Source organism: Panthera tigris, chromosome B2 (assembly GCF_018350195.1).
Source record: "Panthera tigris isolate Pti1 chromosome B2, P.tigris_Pti1_mat1.1, whole genome shotgun sequence".
NCBI lineage: Eukaryota > Metazoa > Chordata > Mammalia > Carnivora > Felidae > Panthera > Panthera tigris.
In genome coordinates this window covers 48,116,979-48,127,730 of record NC_056664.1, presented here as the reverse complement: position 1 = coordinate 48,127,730, position 10,752 = coordinate 48,116,979, and positions in this window count along the sequence as shown.

The window sequence follows — 10,752 nt, the reverse complement described above, 5'->3', positions numbered from 1 at the left end:
TAAAGCTTCCTTTTACATGAGTAACTGTTCATTCCTATTGGTTCCACTTTCTAGATGCTGAAAGCTGCTTTTTCCAACAAGCACCCAAATCAATTTCACCCAGATTGGGGTGACTGCCTTTGCCCAAGTGGAAACAATACTGCTCTTTCCATATTTACATCGAATTTGGGTTCTTTTTCCTTTTTTGAAAGGCAACACCCTGCGGTAGCTTACACTTTCAGCAGCTTTTAAAATAAATAGGCACGGTGGACAGCCCCAAGTTTTCATCATAAAGAAATGGTGTAACTGGCAATATATTTAAGAAAAATAAGAGAGAATAAAGACGTGTGACAAGATTCTACATTTAGGTAAAACGTTGTCTTTCACTCCCCAACCCAACCCATTTCCCCCCTCTTTTGTGTTTTCCTTCTTCCCTTTCAGAAACAGGGCTGGTTGGGGGTTGAGGGTAGCAGACCATTTAGCAGTGACACCAGGTATTTGAACACTATTACCCCAAAATAACCCTCAAATGTTTCGAAGTTATATTTTACAGACAGGACAGGAGGCAGTGCACACCTATCTCTGTCTCTCTGGTGGATTTCTTGACTTTCAAACAGTATTTGAGCTTTACTTCGTTCAAAATTCAGTTTCCTCCACCAGGTGTTCTAGCACTTGGAGGGGCTCGTGGTGGCCACATGCCCGCAATACTGAGGCTTTGCAAGGTCCCCTCTCCAACCCTGTCTATCTCATAAGAACTGGCTGGCCCCATAGACTCATCTCAGAGATAGAAGGGGTAATTTAGTCTTAATTGCCATTTCATTTGGTTAGCTTTTATGTGTTTAAGCTGAGAAGGTGTCTTAATAATAAGCCGCAGGCAAACAGGCATGTGGCTTCTTTTTTTTTTTTTTTTTTTTTTTTTAGGTCGGGGTTTGGGAGGGTTTATTAGGATCTGCTCATGCAGGCTAACTGGGGCTGTCACTCAGCGCTCTTTGCTTTATATAAATGGACAAAGGCACATGACAAGAATTGAAATGCACTGTCTGAAATGGAGATCCGTGATGCTTCAGCCCTGCACAAGGGTCAGCAGCCAACACTTGCTCCCTTTTTCAAGGTGTGCAAGCGTCCCCTCCCCCACCCCCAACTTCTTGAAATTCTATATTTTGGTCTAATGAAGTCAGGAGAATGAGAGCCCAATGAAGATGAAAAGAAAGAATGGTCAACTTGATCTTTAAGTAGGAGCGTGTAAGATGAGTGCCCTTGGCACTGAGGGGCTGAATCCCAAAATGCTTGCAGCGGAATCTTTTGTTTGCCAGGACTGAGTGAGGCCTCTATATTCCACCCACAGACGACATAAATAACAGTCTGTGGGAGTTAGGGCCTGCCCCCACGACCTAATCCCAGGCACCCCCACCTCTGAGAAGGCACAACATCCGCCCCCGCCCCAACGTGTAGAGCCCGAAGGTTATCTTGGGAATTGCCAGACTCGCTTTTCTTGTTGGATGATGTTGGTTTCCCTGTGGGTCCTAACTGAAGTGGAAAAGGATGGCCCCTTCTCAGAAGAGCCGCAAACCCCTCCCCCAACTCCCCTACTGTCAGATACGTCTTCATTCTAGGCGAAGGGACCTTCTTTCCCCGGCTTAGGTCCAGGCAGCAGACGTAAAACCTTCTCCCCTGGGAACAACGAGAAGGCTCGGGACTGGTGACCGCCTGCTCGGCCCTGCTGGTGCCAGCGCGTTTGGCCCATGTGTTTGTCTCCGTCGGGGAGAAGATCCACACGCAGCCCCCGCATCTCTGCTACTTTTGGTAATGAGCTGGCCTCGAGCTGAGTACATCCACAGAATGACCTCTAGTTGTCTCGTCCCTCTAGATACTTCAAGACATCACGGAAGCGCTGGCGATCTTAACTCTCCATTCCACTCCCTATCCCATTCTGTTTTCCCGAGTGACTTCCTGATACTAAGACAAAAGGCATCCAGGGTTCATTTAGTGTTTCTTGAACCCCTGTGGAATTAGAGGATACTAAAGATCACGCAGAATGAGGAAAAAAAAAAAAAAACCACTTGTATTTGTATTTAAAGGAAATTAAGCCGGGAGGGTAAAGTACGTCTCTTAGCTTTAAAGGGTCGACTTTGCCAGGGCCCACATCTGCCTTTGAAATCTCTCCTTCCACCCAATGTCCCAGCTTCCCACACCAGCGTCTGAACTGTAGGGAAACTCCATTTGGCCAACTGCTCCCTCTCGCCTCATCCCAACAACAACAACAAAAAAAGCTGTCTGTCCCTGAAAGAAAAGTTGGGGAAATCATCCGCACCATATGCACATACTGGTCAGCGCTCCCTTCCATCTGCTCTGGGGTTGCTCGGCGCGCCCCTTTTCTAAAGAAACTCATCGAGGCAGGTGTGTGGCTGTGCTTGGTGTGTGTGTGTGTGTGTGTGTGTGCGCGCGCGCGGTGAGCGCGCGCGCGCAGGATTTGTTTCTGTCAGACAGTCCCCCCGCCCCCCCCCACCATCTTCCCTTCCCATCCAATTAATAGTCTTGAGCAATTAATAAGTGCCATCTTGCTTGACCCAAAGGCTGGGCTTTTCAGCAAAGCTAATTCCTCTTTCTCTGCTTTGCCCCTTTCAGGGAGAGCGATTGGCCACACATTCTCCAGCGGGCGCGTAATTGAATTAACTGGCCACGGCGAGTTGGAGACACGGTGACAATCGCTTGGGGCTCCCTCCCTCGAGAAACCTGTAGTGAGCATCCCAGCCTGAGCCCAAGGCTCCGCCGGCTTCCGCCCACTTGAGCTAGCTCTTAAAAGCCTTGGAGAAACCCCGCCAGCCCCGCACCCTAGAAGCTGAAGACTCTCCTTTAGCACCCAGCACTTCTGTTCTGCCTTCTGATTCCATGCTCCACACTCCAGGAGGGATTGTTCTACCGCAGTCGCTTTAGGAATCCGCAATCTTTATATCTATCATTACTGTTTTGGTTAGGATCCTGGGCTAGAAAAGAGAGTTTATTAACTGTTTCCTACAATTCAGATGCTGGCATGGGAAACTTAGGTCCCTCCCTGAGCTTCTAGGCTGGTACCATACAAGTCACCCCAGTTTTCATCCAATCCCAAACAACTCTACTGAAAGGATGTGCCACCCACTGTGTGTTTGAAGTTGGTGGACAATTACTAGCAAACAAGTGTCTACCCTAACTTTATTAAACAAGGGTTTCTCCTTTCCCTTCCCCCTCCTCCTCTTCCTTCTTTTTCCTACTTGGGATTTCCTTTGCTCCTCCAAATGGATTTTGTGTGTTTTCCTGTTACCTAAATAGATTTCCCCCACAAAATTGCCTACATAATGCTAAGTGAAATGGAGTAGACTAATTATTTGGATATTTTTAACCAAAATTATTTTCTTGGATATATTCAAACCAACCAGAGTATCTTCCTTCCTCTCTCTTTTTCTCTCTTCCTCCCTTCCTTCCTTCTTTCCCTCCTTCTCTTTAGAAGGTAGAGATGAGATCAAATCTATTAAACTTATGCTTTAACAGAGTAAGTGTGTACATTATCTAATAATGAAATTTAGTATGTTCTGCCACAGTGGAGCATGAAGTTCCATAACCCAGACATGAGTTTGCATAATAGGAGATCATTTTCATGATTACAAAGACCCTGGCTTTGGAAGGGTAATTGTACGGGGAAACAGTGGAGCACTGAAGATGCAATATAGTAGGCAGATGTTTTTTCCACAAAGCAAAACCAGAGGTATGATCTGAATATCAGTACCTCTCTTAACCCTTCCAATCCTCTTTCCTTCCACTCTTTATTTTGGATGCACATAAAGAGCAGAGGAGCCTTTAGAGAGCCCAAAGACAGCCAAGGACTGCAGCATCCTTACTTCCTTCTTAAGTGAGCTCTACACCCAATGTGGGGTTGAACTCAGGGAACTCAGGACCAAGAGTCACATAGTCTACCAACTGAGCCAGCCAGGGGCCCCTGCTGAGTCCTATCCTAGCAGTATCTGGTTCTATCCTCGCTCAAGCACCTTCCACCTCTTCTTGCGTCCCTTGCCCTCTGAATGCCTCCTCCCTGGGTGGATAAGCTTCTAAGCTCAGCCTGGGGACTCTAAGAGCCAACAACAGAGGAAGCTCTCAGGACCCTACGGGGGCAGGTGGGGGGGCGATCAGGGGGAGAGGAAAAGGTTCAAGTTTCACAATCTCTCAAGATTTTAATGACAATGGAAAGGTCTCATCCAAGGACCACTTTCGGTGTGAATCCTCTAATCTCTCCCACTTACTGCTCCTACCGGCAGGTAGGCGGGTGGGGACAATCCTTCAGGGAGCTAAAAGGCAAATGTCGACCACACAGTATCCCAATCCCTGGTTCATTCATTTTTCCTCATTAGTGATGTAAGATGGAGAGAGAAGAGTGTTCCAAATACCAGGAAAATTCTAGTCAGGAGCCAGGAAACTAAAACTTGGCCTAGTTACAAGGGCCAGGATAGTTCAAGAGGAAAGGTTTGGACAGCATGGACCTTTATGGGGAGGGACTCGAGGTCAGACACCCGCTCCCAGCCAAGAACGAATTGCTTGTCTTTCCTATTTCTATTAGCCTGACGCTGACCCTGAATGTTTTTGGAAAGGTTTCTCCATCCTTTTTCCAGTGATTATGTGATAACATTTCTACTTTCTCTTGGTATTCTCTCCCCCTACCCCAATTCCACTTTCAACAACAGAAGGGCCACTTTGCGTAAAACGTTACCTAATTCCAAACGAGAAAAAGCAGACCAGTTTATAAAAGAGCTTTTGGGATATTTAGGGGAAATTAACATTTCTGACAGACTCTCCAGTCATTTCAGTTTAAGGGTTGTCATTGATTTTTTTTTTTAATTCCTTTTTCTTCCTTTCCTTTTTTTTTTTTTAAACCTCCTCCATCACGACCCTACCCCGCCCTCCGCGCTGTTTGTCAAAAGCCTAACGCGGATCTGTATTCCGCTTTAGCCTTGCAGCCGACAGGCAACACGGATTCCATAATCGTACAGAGAAGATGCATTTGCAAGCAATTAAAAAGCCTTGCGAATGTATTAGTCGAAAATTAAATAGAGGAACTCTCGTCTGAAGTCTTGTCTTTGATAACAGTGAAACTTGGAGCTGAGGCCCTCATCTGCGAGGGCAGACCCCTCGCCCGTGTGTAGCAGCTGCCGAGTTGCACCCAGGCATGGCACGGGCTCGCCCACCCTCTCCCGGGGCACCGATAGAACCAGCCTCGCCAGCCCTGCGGAGTCAGAGGGCGCTCACCCCCCTGCAGCCGCGCGAGCCCGGGAGGGCGCGGTGCTCTCGGGAGGGGGGGTGGGGGCTGGCTGGCTGCGCTCTTTGAGGCGGGGAGCCGGCTCACTGGCTCACTGGCTCGCCGGCTCAGGCTTCGCTCTCCCTGGGGAAACTTGCTCCTTTCCGCAAAGAAACCTGTGAGCTAAGGAAGGGCCACGCTCTGTCCTCTCCCGCCTCCTTCAGTGTTAAACCTTGTAGGGCGTAAGGGGTTTCTGAGGCTTGAGGGTCGTGTATGGAGCCCTCCTGTACTAAGCACTTTCACTAGGATTGACTCATTTGGTCCTGAGAACACTCCTCTCCCCACAGCGCAAGTAAGGAGGATTTGTATAGTTATGGCTTTGTTTTTACAGAGCAAAGAATAACAACAAATAACAGCAAGGGTTAGCATTTGTTGAGCACTTACTATTGTCAGGCTCCTTACAAGCACTGTATCCTTTGATCCTGAAAACAGCCTTCTGAGGTAGGTATAGCTTGTACTAACAATCGTTTGAGGTAATGGGGGTCTAAGTGCAAGGAGGGAAACTGCCCGACCTTCTTCCTCCGGCAGGTAGGCAAGCCTCCAAAGTGAGGCTTGAAAAGGTAGGAGTAATGGCCAAGGGGTCCCTAAATCTTCTGGCCTGTGCTGTTCGTACTGAAACTTTTCCACATTTTAAATTCCCTTCTTTGTATCTCTTGTCTCCATTCTTTTCTGGATGCCTGACAGAAATCCCCCACCTGGAGGCCCGGCCCAGGTTTTTTTTTTTTTTTTTTTTTTTTTTTTCAGAGACATGCCATCTTGACGTCTTCCAGTGGAAGTCTTCCGGACTCCGGAGGCCTCAAATCCAGTCTCTCTGAGCCTATCCCTCTCTTCTCTGGTGATGACTGTGTGCCTGGCGTCCAGAGCCTGTTACCTGCCCTGGTCTGTCTGTCGCGGGCCCTGCCTCTGGGAGTCGGTGGCTAGCCTGCTGTGAAACTGCTGAACGCGGCCAGAGCCAGGCCACAGGCGACCGGAGGTTTCCACCAGTCTACTGCAGCACCTGCTCCCAGTGGGTCCGGTGGCGTCCACCTGTCTGTGGATCCAGCCCTAGATTCCAGGACCCTCTTGTAACCTCTGCAATCACAGGGTCTGGGCTTCAATCCCTATTCTACCGTAGCCAGTTATTTCATTTTTGACCTGTAAAATGGGAAAAAGACTATGAACTCTTAGCTTATCAGGATGTTGTGAGGCTCAAGGGAGTATATATATTCCTTGGCTGCAGGGAAGTTCTTAAGAAATGTTAGGTATTATTATTTGAAAGGATGGGGGTTGCTAAGGAGGTTAAGTGAAGAAAGACATTATTAGCAGGGCACGCTTGCTTCCCTAGAGTTGGTTTTTGTAGCCCTGGACAGATGGCACCAAAGAAAATCCAGCTGGGGGGAGCTGTAGGAGGTCATTAGGTCCTACCCTTTGCTGAACCAGACAGCTAAGCAAGTGACAAGGCCAGGGCTGGAGCTGGAACTCTGAAAGTTGCATCCACTCAGTCCAAAGCCTCTCACTCAGGATCCAGGGAAGGGACAGCTCAGTCCTCCTCCCCCACACCTCAATTCCTTTCCCTTTATGGCTACTTACTTCCAGTATTTGCTCCTGGCTTAATTAACATTGTGGTCTTTTAAATTTTAGAGTTTCATTTTTTCTTCTTCTCTCCCTTTCTTCCCTTCCCTCCCTCCTTCCTTCTCCCTCTCCATACCCTTCCCCTTCTCTTTCTCTCCTCATCCTTCTTGTTCTCCTGGCCTTCCACTCCCTCATGGGATTGTGCTCTGGTCTAGCTCGCTTCCTTCCAATGTCCACAGGTTTCTGTCTCTCTTTTGCTTCCATATCTTGGGCATCTTCTCAGTGACATGGGGGCTGTGAGAGTGTGTGCTTCTCCATTTTAATACTTCAAGTTCTTGTCACCCTAGTGCATATCTCATCACCTACCTTCTAACTGACCCCTGTTGATGTGTCTGGTTGCTGACCCTAAGCCCCTGCCTCTTCTCCCTGTTAGTAGCCTTGAGGAGCTTTGAGGCAATCAAGGCCTCCTGTTCCTTTTTTTTTTTTTTTTTTACTAAAAGAGCTTTGTCTTCCTCTTCTGTCAATTACCCCAGCAAGCCTCTCAGAGGTCCCGTTTATTTTTCCATTGACCTTTTCTTCCTTATGTACTGGAACAATGCCTTATTATTTTATTTATCTTAATCTCTGGTGCAATCGCCCTTTATTCTTCAACTTGGCTGTGCTAGTGTTTGCCTTTACACTTTCTTGACTTCATTATGTAATCTTGCCGAATCTCCACGCTCTGTGCATGCTGTTTAGACCTCACGTCTGTCTTTTACTTACCCTTGAATAGTTTTGTTTTGAAACTCCTGGTCCATCCATATTTACCTTATTCCTTTGTTTCCTACTATCTGCTGCCTGGAATGTTCAGGGACATTGTCCAGAAATTTGTAACAGTTCTGCTTTATTACATATCTTACCTAACAGGACAGTGCATTACAATTTTTTTTTCCTACTTTGGCCTGTCATTTTTGGTGGCCTGAGGTAATGCCCCTTCTGCCCAAGTCAGTTCTGGTTATAGGCATCATATGGGCATTAGACACAATTGCTAGGATGAACTGATCTCTTTTGATTTCCCTTTGAACAGTGGAGGATGGTGAAGGATGTGTAAATTCTGCCACTGACTGGCTCTGTGACTTCAGGCAAGTCACTTAACCACTCTGCTGTCTTTCACAGCCAGGTTGTATTAAATGGGGATAAATATATATGAATCAACTTTGTAATTGTTAGTGTGCTTTACAATGATTAGGTAAGATTTGCAAATCACCTTCTTGCTTGTAGAACAACCCTTCTCATGGGTTTGTATCAACCCTAATAGTGATAAAGTGTATTGCTTCTCTTCCATGACACATCCTTTCCAACATTAAATTCTGCTTTCTCTGTCTTCAGTGTAAACATTTCTACTGATTTCCATGTCAGAGCACTATCTTTTGAATTTTAGATTCAGAAGGGACAACTTTGTGTATTCTCCATTCTGGTATCATGAACAGCCTTGAGGGAATCTATAAGCATACTCCTGAATTCATTCCCTCTGTCTTCCAATGTTCTCTCCAAAGGATGGAAGTAGAAATCCCAGAAACACCGTATCACCACTACTGCCCTTTGGTAATCCTCTATTAATATTTTTTCCTGCTCTCAATCACTCACTCCCTTTCTCTCTCTCTGTCTTCAGATAAAGCACTTTACTGAAGAAGTTACTGCAGAAGGGAAGACAACCACTCTAATGATTCTTGGAATCTTGTCCCCTTAGGCATATCCTGCCACTCTGGCTGGGAATGAGTCATGTCTTGGAATGTCCATTTTAGGAAGTTCGGTGAAATGGGGACGGTATAGGTTAATGTAAATCTTCAGATGTAAAAATAACACCTCTCAAGCCCTCCTTTTTGGAAAATTAGAGACCAAATCTAGCATTGAGACTTCTCTCTAGTATAAGACACTGGAAACACATATAGACTGTGATGTATTAAATATGTACTACATATTAGAAATACCTGTAATGAATGCAGACATTCTGATAAATAATACAGTGTAAGGTTCTTTGTATGATTGAACACTATCTACTTCTCATATATTTATGTGCCAGCAGTTAAAGAGAACAGGTTTCTTTCCCTAGTTAAACACGTTGAAACAGCATTAGGTCTTTTTAGGAGTGTGTTCCAACCTGAATGCTAAGATTTAGATGGTGACAAAACTAAGCACATGTAGATGCTGTTCTCTGGCACATCCAGTTTTGACTTAGAAAAGGAAGCTCTTTCAGTAATTATCTAAACTCTGGCAAGGGAGGAGGAGTAGTAATGCAGAATGTTAGAGAGACCTCATTCTAATGTACTTTTCATTTACAAGGTCAAGTGTGTCTCAGGTATAGTCGACAGCAAAGTTCAAAATCCTTGAGATGCAGAAATTGTATACCTTGGCAATGGGTTTATTTACCATTGTTGTATAGATTGTGGTGGCCAAAATAACCCAAGAGCATTATTTTAAAAGGTCTGGGATTTTAAGTTGTTCATTCTAACATTTTTTCTCCCTTTTCAAAATCAGCAATCCAAAGATCACTCCAAAATCTGTGATTTTCCATAGTACACGGAACTTACTCATATTTCCACAGAAAAATAAGACTACTGGCCTATTAAAAAATAAGTGTAGAAAGTTCATCTTGTCCCTTCCCAAGATGGTATATCTAGCATGAGACAGAGGCTATTTTATGTTTCTTGCTAGGTTGGAAAGAATGCCACTTGTGTGGCTTTGAATGACAGAGTTAAAGTTCTTATGACACCATAATATCTATTCTCAGGAATGATTCACTGATTGGAAACAAGAAATGTTAAATGATAGGGGTGTCTGGGTGACTCGGTTGGTTAAATGTCTGACTCTTGATTTCGGCTCAGGTCATGATCTCACAGTTCATGGGATTGAGTCTGAGTTGGGGTCTGCACTGACTGTGGAGCCTGCTTGGGATTCTCTTTCCTTCTCTCTCTGCCCCTCACCCCTCATTCATTCTCTCTCTCTCTCTCTCTCTCTCTCTCTCTCTCTCTCTCAAAATAAATAAGTAAACTTAAACAAAAAGAGAGAAATGTTAAAGGATGGACGGAAGGATCATCTTAACACCTAATTACAGAACTCTTTACCATGAAGTCAGTATGTTACATTATAAGGAGAGGACATAATGAAAAGAGTGACCAAAAAAAAAAAAATCCAGAGTTCCTTTTAGCTGTGAAACTTTCATTTTTTTTTTTATTCTACTGAGAAATGCCCCTAGTCAGTGTGTCTCTAGCAAATAGACACGATCAATTTCAAGTTGTCTGTAACTGTATGGTGCTATGCCTAGGTACATGTGGCTATTGAGTACCATTTTGGACTGAATTGTTCCCTCCAAAATTCGTATATTAAAGTCATAATCCCCAATGTGACTATATTTGGAGATGGGGCCTTTAAGGAGGTAGTTAAGGTTGTATGAGGTCATAAGAGTGGGGCCCTAATCCAATATGACTCATGTCCTTCTAATAAAAGGAAGAGAAACCAGGAATGTGTACCCACAGAGGAAAGACCATGTGAGGACACAGCAAGAAGGTGGCCATCTGCAAGCCAAGAAGAGAGGCTTCTGGAGAAACCAAACCTGCTGACCCCTTGATCTTGGACTCTAGCCTCCAGAACTGTAAGAAAACAAATTTCTGTTGTTTAAACCTCCCAGTCTGTGACATTTTGTTATGGCAGCCCTAGAAGACTAATCCAAACACTGTGAGAAAAAGTTATACTAAACTAAACCACCCCCCTAACCCCCAAATAGTTTCTGACATCCAGGAGTTGAGCTAGCATTATCCACTAGGTCATGGTGTTGCTATAGGCTGGCCTAACTCACGGTCAGGTCTTGGTGTTCTGTTGAACACAAGCCATCTCACAGAACATCAACATTACATAGGGCCACT